Below are 10,457 nucleotides of genomic sequence, written 5' to 3'. Positions count from 1 at the left end.
CCCACAATCCAACCCCCTTCATCTTCCTTCAGTATCCCACAGTAAAACCCTTATCCTCTTTATCCAATGTCCCACAATCCAACTGTCATCCTCCTCCAAGATGTACTCCTACAGTCCTGCAGTCATTCACCTTCCTGCTGTCTTGCTCCTCCACTGCACTCATACTGACAAACAGTGCAGACTCTAGAGACCACAGTGCCTGCAGGCTGCCTGCATGCGAGGCTGAACAGGTCTGGATGCCATTGCATGGTTTCGGGACGCAGGTCCTACACGGCTCCACTCATTAGTACCCCATGCACTGCCGCCCATCGGTCAGTGTTATGTGTCCTCTGATTGTGCCTCGTCGGCTTGGTAGAATAGGAGTCAGGACACATCCAGCTCCTCGCCTTCCCCGGCTGCTGCCACTTCGAAAATATGACTTAGAGAGAGAGAGCTAAGTGGTAACTCACTGCTAAGGGGTCCTGAAGGACTCGGAGACACAGGCACGGTGCACCGCTCGGACAATACTATTTTGTTTTATTTTCTCTTTATCAGTAAGAAAGTCCTATACTCTAGTTTTATTTTTCTCGTTGCGTTTTTCATATACGTCTTTTTTTTCCCCATAAAGGCTTTCATGACTCTTTTCATACTTAAAGAGTACTTGTCATTCTGTTTAATGACTAGGTACTCTATACGATGCCTAGGGAAATTATGTAGCATATTTAACTCAAACAAACATTTCATACTTTGCCTAAAAGCCTTGCACGTTCCATAGATTTGCCTATGCATTCTATACAATTCTGCTTTTCACACTCTGCCTGTATTCAATGAGCTCCCCCTAGTGGTGGCTGCAGAAAGCCAGAATGTAATCTCTTTTTTAAACTCTAGACATGTGGAGACCTGTGTCAGAAAGTTAGAGCTCCAACCCTTAGATTTTATAATAAATTGATTACTACAGTATGTATGACCTAAAAATAACATGGTGTGGTTGCTCACATTAAACCCTAACTGCACACACATAGTATTTAAAGGGGTTCTCCAATTGTCAACTATTCATGGCCTATCCATAGAATAGTCCACCAATAGTAAGTCAGTGGGGTCTGACAACCAGGACCCCTACCAATCAGTTTGTTGCCAGGGAAATGCGCTTATGCACTAAGCTGATTTCTGCAGGAAGCAGGCCTGGTATTACATGCAAAATTCTCATTCACTTCAATGAGAGCTGTGCCTGCAATACCAAGTCTGACCTCTACAGTGGAAACGGAGCTGTCTGAGTTCTGCAGATATCAGCTCGGTGCATAAAGCACAGTGGCCTGTTAAACAGCTGTTTAGAGGGGGTCATTGATTGCAGGTCCTCACTAATCTACAATTGTTGGCCTTGCCCGAGGAAAGCTCATCAATAGATGTCAACTGAACAACCGCTGTAAAACCTTTACAGAATCTCTGTCTCTTCTGGCAGAAAGCTCTTCTGCAGGGTGTGTCTTCTGCGGGTAGTACATGTTGCCGAGCAAGCATGTGATTCCTGTACGGGTGGCCACTATCTGCGCACATGATGCTACATGTATAGATGGGGTCCTAGGATATTCTTTTGGTCCTACCTTAGGATAAAACCTTAAGAATACTGCAAGATATGGCGGCTTGGGGGGGTTTAATCATGTAAGTGTATGCCTGGCCATGGGTGACTATCCCGGTATGTGATGTTCTATTTACCTTCATCTATTGACGGACGTCCGTTACCAGAAGTTGTGACCACAGCGGCCAATGATGTCATATGATTGTGGAAAGCAGTGTTTTGGTCGTACGGAAACCCCTGAAACTTCTCATGATAACCCATCTCGGCCGGTGGTCTTGGTGTCCGGATACTTTGTCACAACCCGCTGTCCTTGTATTAATGTTGCTATAACCTTTTTATTTTGAATGTTCCATTTTTTAAGGTTTTGTGTGTTTAATGATGACCGACCGATGCCGCGCCGTTGCGTCTGGTTTCCTTCCAGGACGTTTTACGACACGCTTATCCGGTTTGTTGCATTATTTTGTTTACTGAAGGTGACCAATATATCGTAGTATTATTTCAGCGTTCTCATTTAGGGCAATGCTCTGCAGCCTCTGGACCTTCAGCGATTGGGAAACTACAAATCCCAGCATGCCTTGCACAACAGCTAGAGATTCACAGGTGGCAGAGCAGGTATTCAGAGCTGTGACTGTACGGTAAGTCTGGGGCATATTCCCAGATTATTACCCTTATACTACTTTTAATCGGAGATGATTTATATTAAGTATTAGAAACCTGTAACTATTCAGCAGTTATGGTACTGTATCTATCGTTCTTCCTGGCTGCCTAGAATCAGATAGGCATGCTGGGACTTGTATTCCAACAGCTAGAGAGCTGTAGGTTGTCTCTAAGTTCTGTTGGTAAAGTTCACTGGTGTCTCCACCCCATTACCTTACACTATATAACTACTCTATCCCCGAACAGGTAACTGGTCCATCCAATGATAACTAGGAAATGGATCTGAGGCTTCACTGTTTTAGGACTTTCTAAAGGGGTTGTCCTATATCAGCACTTCCAAGCTGAGATGAGAAACTTGCAGCTGGTTTCCTGACCACCTCGCCAGCCGTTACAGAAGCAGCAGGGTTCAGCAGTCGTAATTTGTTTCCATAATTCCCACTGAAGTAAATGGGTGTTACAGAAATGGTGTAAGGCTTCCATGCTTGGCCGTTTCCTTAAAGGAATATTCCATGGGATAGAGGATAACTAGCTGATCGATGGAGGTCCTACTGCTGGAAACTCCACCGATCCTGAGAATGGGGGTCTGGTTGGTCCTCATATGATAGGAGTGGAGATCACACAGGGGCACTGGTATTATCGTCACTTTAATGAAAGCATTGGAGATTGCCAAACGCTTGAACTTGGCAATTTCCGGCGCTCTCATTAAAATGAATGGAGCAACAGTGCAGCTGCGCAATATATACTTTGTTCATATGGAATCTGATCAGACCTGTCCTTCTCGGATCCCAGCGGCGGTCAGACCTCCACCGATCAGCTAGTTATTTCCCCCGTGGATAACTTGTTGAACCCAGATCCCCCTTTCAGTTGTGGAGTTAGCTGCAGGTTTCTCATCTCAGCTATAAAGATACATGAACTAATTAATAAGCACAGAACTATGGACCTAAAGCAGCATGATGAAAGTGGAGATTCACCTTAATGGGGGTTTACCCACAACATTTCTTTATGGCATTTCAACGAGATCCTAAGAGCAGAAGTATTTACTGCAATGGAGCATGACCCCCACATGCATGGGAATGGGTACCGAGCATTGATCGCACTTCCTCCACGGTGTAAGAGAAGCATTCGCACGTGCCCCCTTCTGCTCGATTCTGTTACACTTAGCTTTGAGACATAGTTTTGCCGAATGATGTCTATTCCACAGCCCTGTCTGTTCGATTCCGATCAGTGATCTAGAAAGCACATGTTTGTGAACCCTGCACAATGAAACAGCCTTTCTACGGATACTTAACATTTTGGGATGAAAACACAAACTCCAGAGCGCCATCCATTGTGACAAGATGGAGTTCACGTTCTCTGCACCGTAATCGCAGGCATGCTTCTGGTTTAGAACACAGCTTATTTCTAATCGTGATTGTTTTTTTCCCCTTTTCTGATATTTCGATCTGGAATTGGTTTATTTTCTTTACTGGTTTGTAAATCGCACTATACTGTATAATCAATAAATTTTAAGAAATTGACATTTTCATGGTTTTGCTTTCAGTCTGGTGTTGTGGTGTTCTGTCCTGGACAAATAAAGGCAGGAAAAGAGTGAAACAGAATCATTGCCAAAAAAAGTAAAAATAATCCAAAAATATATTGTACACCCCCACCTTACTGGGACCGTGGAGACTCTTTAGAAGAATAGGTGGATTAGAGTTCAAGGACAATGATCAAATTTAGGGTTACTCAGTTTGGGTTGAAAAAAAAAGGCAGTTTAGGAGCAATTTAATGACAATAAATAAGAAGGAAGTCAACATAAAAGGTCAACAACGAGGAAGTCAAAGTAGTAAATAGTTTCGTATTCCTTGGGTTCCTCATTCATCATAGTGTCACCTCGACAGGTAAGATAAAGCGTCTATTAGCACTGGGGCGTACGGCCATGGTGAGCATGGACCCAATATGGAAGTGCAAGGATGTCTCCATCAAATGAAGGTTAATCATAGCCATCGTCTTCCCGATTGCATCATACGGCTGTGAGACGCGGACATTAAGGATGACAGCAGAAAATTGACACTTTCATGCTGTGGTGTTGGAGAAAAAGTCTATGAATCCCCTAGACAGCTAGCGTCACCAACAAATCTATCTTGGGCATATCAACCCAGAGGTGTTCCTGGAAGGCAAGATCACGAAAGAGGGACCAACTTACTTTGGACACGTGATGAGGGCGTATTTGCTGGAAAAAGAGATGCTACTTCTAACGGTCAGTGGTAAAAGGAGACCGGGAAAACAAAAGACGTTGGCTGGACGTCTTCAAGAAGGACACGGGAATGGACATCAGGCAAATGAAACCTGCCATAGAGAAGCATGGAGAGGACTACAGAATGTCCAATAGTCGGAAACGACTGAATGGACAGAATTGGAATTTGGAATAACCAATGTACAAATCTATGAATGGATAGTACAGAGATCGCTCTAATGATCTTTTTACAGGACTGTAACAACAGAAGCATCCTCTACATCTAGAGGAAAGGTTTTACCATCATCATAGATGGGGATTCTTTACTGTAAGAGCAGTGAGACTAAGGGACTCTCTGAAGAAGATCAAGAATAGTCTGAATGCCATTCTTGAAAATCTATTACAAATTATGTGTATTAAATTTTCGGAGATGAGACCTTGACCCATATAATTGCATATAATTTTTACTGTTGGCTGATTTGGGCGTTACTTTATTAAAGCAGAATTTGTAAATAGGTTTTCTAATTTACCTGCATTATTTAAAGGGGTTTACCAGAATTTCAAGTTATTCCCTACCCACAGGGATAACTTGCTGATCGGTGGGGTCTCACCACTGAGACACCTGCCAATCTTGAGAATGGGACTCCTGTGCCCGGCTCTCCTATCACTGCGGGAGTCGCTTCTCCCCATACAGTACTGTCACTCTGAATGGAGCGCTGGCTGCACATGCACGGTCAGTGTTCCATTCATTTCAATGGGGCTGATGAAAATATCAAAGCTGTTGTTGCTTGGGTATCTTAGCATTCCGATTGAAAGTGAATGGAAACCCTAAAAAAAACAAGCAAAAAAAAAAGGTAAAGTTGGAAGGGACCTCCAGGTTCATCAATTCCAACTTCCTGCTCAATGTAGGATTCATTAAATCATCCCAGACAGATGTCTGCCCAGCCTTTGTTTGAACACTTCCATTGAAGGAGAACTCACCACCACAATCGTATATCATTTTAATCATACCAACCCACACAAAGAAACTTATCTCCTTTACACCACATGGTGAATGCTGTAGAATTGATGTTTCTTCACTCTCCTCCCAAAAAATAATAAATTATGTAATACATTATATATTCTCCGAAATCATACAAATAAGACTTACAGCTGGCCATGCACCGACCAAGCCCTCATACTGCTATGTCAATGGAAAAAGAAAAAAAAGTTATGGTTTTTCAAAAGGGGAGATGAGAATCCCCCCAAAAACTAGATTCAAAGTAGGCTGCGTCCTTAAAGCAGTTTTCCAGGGAAATACTATTGATGACCCATCCTCAGAATAGGTAGAGAAGGAACACCAGCAGCACTCGTGTAGAACCAAACTTGTATAATTTTTTTTTGCTGTACTACTCTTTTTTTTCCAAAGACATTTAGTTTTTTAAAGTTATTTTCTGCCGCCATCTTCTGCATGCAATAACTTTTTTATTTTTCTCTCCACGTGGTTGAGTGAGGGCTCATTTTTTGCGGGATGTCCTGTAGTTTCTGATAGTACCAATGTGCAATAAATACAACTTTTTGATCACTTTTTATTGCATTTTTTCTAGGAGACAGGTACCTGAAAAAGTGCATTTCGGGCGCTCTTTATTTTTTGTTCAGACGCCGTTCACCGTGCGGGGTAAATAATGCACTACTTTGATATTTCGGACTTTTACGGACGTGGCTATACCAAATATGTATTTTTTTTAGTATGTAGATTTGTTAATTACAGATTTGGTAAAAGGGGGCTGATTTAAACTTTTATTCCTTTTTTTTTTTACAATTAATAAAACTTTGCTGTTCTCACATTTACTTTTATATAAAGTCTCCCTGGGGGACTACAACATGCAATGCTTTGATTGCTTCTGCAGTATGACATAATGCTACAGCATTACGTCATACTGTAATTTGACAGGCAGTCTATCAAGCCACCCCACTGGGATGGCTTTATAGGCAGTCTCCTAAGACAGCCCTGGGGCCTTTTGAAAGGCCCCCGGCTGCCATGACACCTGCATGGCTCCCCCGATCTCACCGCAGGGGTGCTGCACGGCTGATTGCAGCTATAGTCCGCTGGTGTCAGCTGTAATAAACAGCTGACACCCACACCGTATGAAGAGAGGTCGCCCCGCGACCTCTCTTCATACATACCCCGACGCTCAAGGATGTTAATATACGTCCTGGAGTGGGAAGGGGTTAAGAGTATTGAAGCAATAGATTGTAAGTGCAGCAGCCCATAATCCACACTTATGTTCAATAATACAAGGGAATATATAGATTAAATAAACCAAAAACAAGGGATAACAGAACAAGACAACAATAAACTTTATGAATCAAAAAACAGAAATAAATTCAAGGGAAAACAGTGAAAACACTTGGAGGAGAGGACGACACGGCAAAGAAAGCGCTGCATCATCAACCAGGAAAATCTGAAAAAAATACAAAAACCAACATTAATATTTAAAAACCGTTATCACAAAGACAATTATAACAATACTAGAAGAATCTGCCCACAGAAATGGTAGATTAGATGAAGGCCATAAAATGGTACTCAGTATTGAGGCCTCCTGGGGACAATCTATTCAGGTTATGAATCCACATTAGTTCTCTTTTTATCAATAGCCATTCCCTGTCCCTCACCTCTCGGTGTGACAGGAACATGATCAATCACTTGAAGTCTAAACTGACTGATATTATGTTTTTTTCAAGAAAATGGTTTGATATTGGGTGTCCTTATTGCCCGTTCTTATGGTGCTTTTATGGTTTGTCATTCTTGTCCGGACCTGCATCGTGGTCTCCCCAACATACGCCAACCCGCAGGGGCACAGGATAGGGTAGACTACGAAGGAGGACCATCAAGTGTATCTACCCTTAATCTTATAACGTTTACCCGAATGCGGATGACAAAAGGAATCCCCCCTGACCAAGTTGCTGCAGCAGGCGCAAATATAGCAAGGGCAATTTCCATTCTTAAGGGCAGCCAAAACTCTCTGGGTGTCAGTCTGAGAAAAATTTGAAGACACGTGGGTCACTAATCTGTCCCTCAGGTTGTATCTCCTATAGGACATAAGTGGCCTGTTTTGAAATGCCAAGATCTGGCTACAAACAATAGACAGTATGGACCAATGCTTGTTGAGGATATTGAAAATATGTCCGCTCGAGGTGCCATATGAGCTGGTAAATGGAATCCTAGTTGGAAAATGGTCTCTTTTTCTCTTGGGGACAACGAGTTCACTCCTTTCCTTCCTTCTCACCTCCTCAATAGTTTTCTTGATTAAATTAGGGGGATATCCCCTACCAATAAATCTATTCCCCCATTTCACCTAATCTTTTAGAGAGTTATCAGCAATCATATGAACCCGTAGGAGCTGGCTTCAATGGAGCAAATTGACCATGCTCCTTGGGTGATTGCTGTTGTGATGTAATGTACTATTACGATCTGTGGGTTTAGTGAAGAGGTCTGTTATCAGTTTTTTTCAACTTATCTCATATAGAGAACCCATTCTTGCATATCCTATTAGGATGCCCCAGCATTAATAGTGTGTGAGGAGTATGCCTCATCTATGGGGTGGAGCAGAAGCGTCTCGTCCTGAAGGATGTAGCAGCTCATGTACAGCATTAGATAGGATATTCATTGCTGTCAATCAGGACTGTGTAATACTTATTTTTGCCTGTAGCAGCGCTGCAGAGACATTGACCACTTGTTGCTGTGATCCCTCAATGCCAACCATCTAGTGTGGAGCAAATACAAGTCCTGGACGGTATGATGTCCCAGTCTGGGGAGTCTCATACTCACTTGTTATTCCAGGGTCTTGGTGGTGCAGCAGCACAAGATGGATCTAAATAGCCTAAATTTAGAGAAAAAGAAGTGTGAGACCAACAAGAACAGACAAATGTTGTGGCGACAGTAGAGATTAGTGAATAGGGTTTATACTGAAGAAAAGAGCAATAGTGGGGAGCTTCATCAGAGATGACAGTGAAGGCTGGTGACATAAAGGAGCTCAATGGGGCCTATTATAAAGCCTTGGATGACAAGATTTTGTTATCCAAAAGTGGCAATTTTGGTACATGTTCCAAAACTGAAACTTTGGAGGCACTTAAATTGGGCCTTGGCACTTTTTCGTAATTGGGCAAGGCTCGGCTTTAAGGGGATGGCTGCGTCCATCTCATCACATTTGCTATAAACTGGCATAGATTATAGCCAAAACCTACTCAAGCTCATAGCTGGCATATGTTTGCATCTGGAAGCTCGCACCTCTTAACACATTTGTCGCTCATAGATGAGCACAGTGTTTGCTTAGACCGGCGTGTGAAGCATCAATCTAAGTAAATAGACCCCGATGGTTGTGATGCATGTAGGAGGGATAGGAGAGACACAACCTCTGTCTTCCTTGCATTGCTCCGTGCACAGTTCTATGGTAGTATTAATCTAAAACCTAGTAATCATGTGAATGTTATAACATGTGCTTTGTACATAGGGAAATGCAGCAGAGAAACAAAATGTGTCCTCCCTGCTTCAAGGAATCTCAATGAAAGAAATGCAATGTAAGCATTATTGAAATTAGAATTTACCGAGATGGAAGACGGCTGCTGGTATGGCGGCTCTCGCTGCTCCTGCTGTGGAGAGGAATATCAATGGAAATACTGTAAATATCCAGTTATATAATAGTTTTAGGCACTGGTGTAAATTGTGCTGTATAATATCTGTAAGTTAAAGGGGTTGTTTGGTTACCGGACAACATGTTCTCTTAGCACCCACTTTACTATTACTAATAGTTTTTTTTTATCACAGTGGGTGCTTAAGGGGGCATGTTGTCTTGCAACCAGAAAGTCCCTCTAACTTCTTGCCATCCTGATTGGCCAACTGGAATCACCTAGCTATGGCCAATTCAGGATGCCATTAGCAGAAGTATTTCCTTGTAGAACATCTACAGTATTAGATACAGTGACTTACAAGGTCTGTTCTGGGGACAAAGTCTATATAAAAAGTTACAGGAGCTACCGAGATAATGCCACTAAATGACTTACATGTTTCTCCGCAGACATTTCGGAATCCACCATTTTCGGGTTCTGAAAACAAGACATAATCAGATACAATGGATGAGAGGAGAACAGATGATATTATCAGACCATAAGATTCTACATATGGATATTGTTCTGTGTAATGTTCTTCAGCTACTACCATAAATGAGACAACACTACCAGTGTGGAGTAGAACTGTTTCAGGTTAAAAAAAAATTAGTTCTGTTGCAGACTAAACTTTTAGCAAAGTTTGACTCAAAGAAGGTTTCACTGATTCGGTTTACTCAACAATATCCTTTAGTAGAAATCCAGCTCTGTACCTTCTAGAATCTTCCTGGAGGGATTCCATGCTTGCCCAAGCCTGCTTTACACTGTGTTGTATAGGCCTATAATGGAGAACACAGGTCCAGTTATAATCATTGATAATTGTTCAATTGGAAACTTACAAAAAAGAATCTCATCTATAGAATCTGTTCCTACCAAACTGAAGGACCATAAAATGCAGATCCAATAGTGAAATCGTCTGGACAACCCTAATCTACAATGTTATAAAACGCATATAGTCACCACATAATAGAAAATAATAAGCTTTCTACCAACCTGCAGATGGTCTCTTCGACAAGATCTAATGTCTCTACTTCGTCCTCCACATCTTCCTCCCTTTAGAATAAACAGGGTAAGGCCTCCTTCCCACGAACGGATTTCCGCCGCGTAATTCGCGGCGAAAATCCGCTGCGTTGCCCGCAGCTATTAGGTTCTATTGAACCTAATAGCACAATGCTCACGATGCGTAATTCCACCGCGGAATTACGCACCGCGATTTCTCCCGTCCTCACCCGCAGCATGCTCTATTTTCTGCGGGTGAGGACGGGCTGTACGCACTGACGGCTTCCATTGCAGTCAATGGAAGCCGTCCATTCACGCTATCTCCCGCTGTAACCAGCGGGAGATAGCGTGAAAAAACGCTTTCCCGCCCACCGCCGAGCGTCATATGAC

At 42.6% G+C, this 10,457-nt stretch overlaps 2 long non-coding RNA genes across 2 annotated transcripts; both read right to left on the bottom strand.

Moving 5' to 3' along the window:
- Positions 1-6,776: 6,776 nt before the first annotated feature.
- On the bottom strand, positions 6,777-9,032 carry LOC136624894 (uncharacterized). The gene is made up of 3 exons (XR_010792475.1): positions 9,012-9,032; positions 8,236-8,287; positions 6,777-6,868 (listed from the first exon to the last, which is right to left on the bottom strand). It is a non-coding gene; the product is annotated as an uncharacterized lncRNA (long non-coding RNA).
- A 441-nt stretch (positions 9,033-9,473) lies between these two features.
- On the bottom strand, positions 9,474-10,120 carry LOC136624893 (uncharacterized). Its single transcript, XR_010792474.1, has 3 exons — positions 10,062-10,120; positions 9,782-9,847; positions 9,474-9,509 (listed from the first exon to the last, which is right to left on the bottom strand). It is a non-coding gene; the product is annotated as an uncharacterized lncRNA (long non-coding RNA).
- Between the last annotated feature and the right edge of the window lie 337 nt (positions 10,121-10,457).

Source organism: Eleutherodactylus coqui, chromosome 4, assembly GCF_035609145.1.
Source record: "Eleutherodactylus coqui strain aEleCoq1 chromosome 4, aEleCoq1.hap1, whole genome shotgun sequence".
NCBI classification, from domain to species: Eukaryota; Metazoa; Chordata; class Amphibia; order Anura; family Eleutherodactylidae; genus Eleutherodactylus; species Eleutherodactylus coqui.
This window is presented reverse-complemented; position numbering and strand designations above follow the sequence as displayed.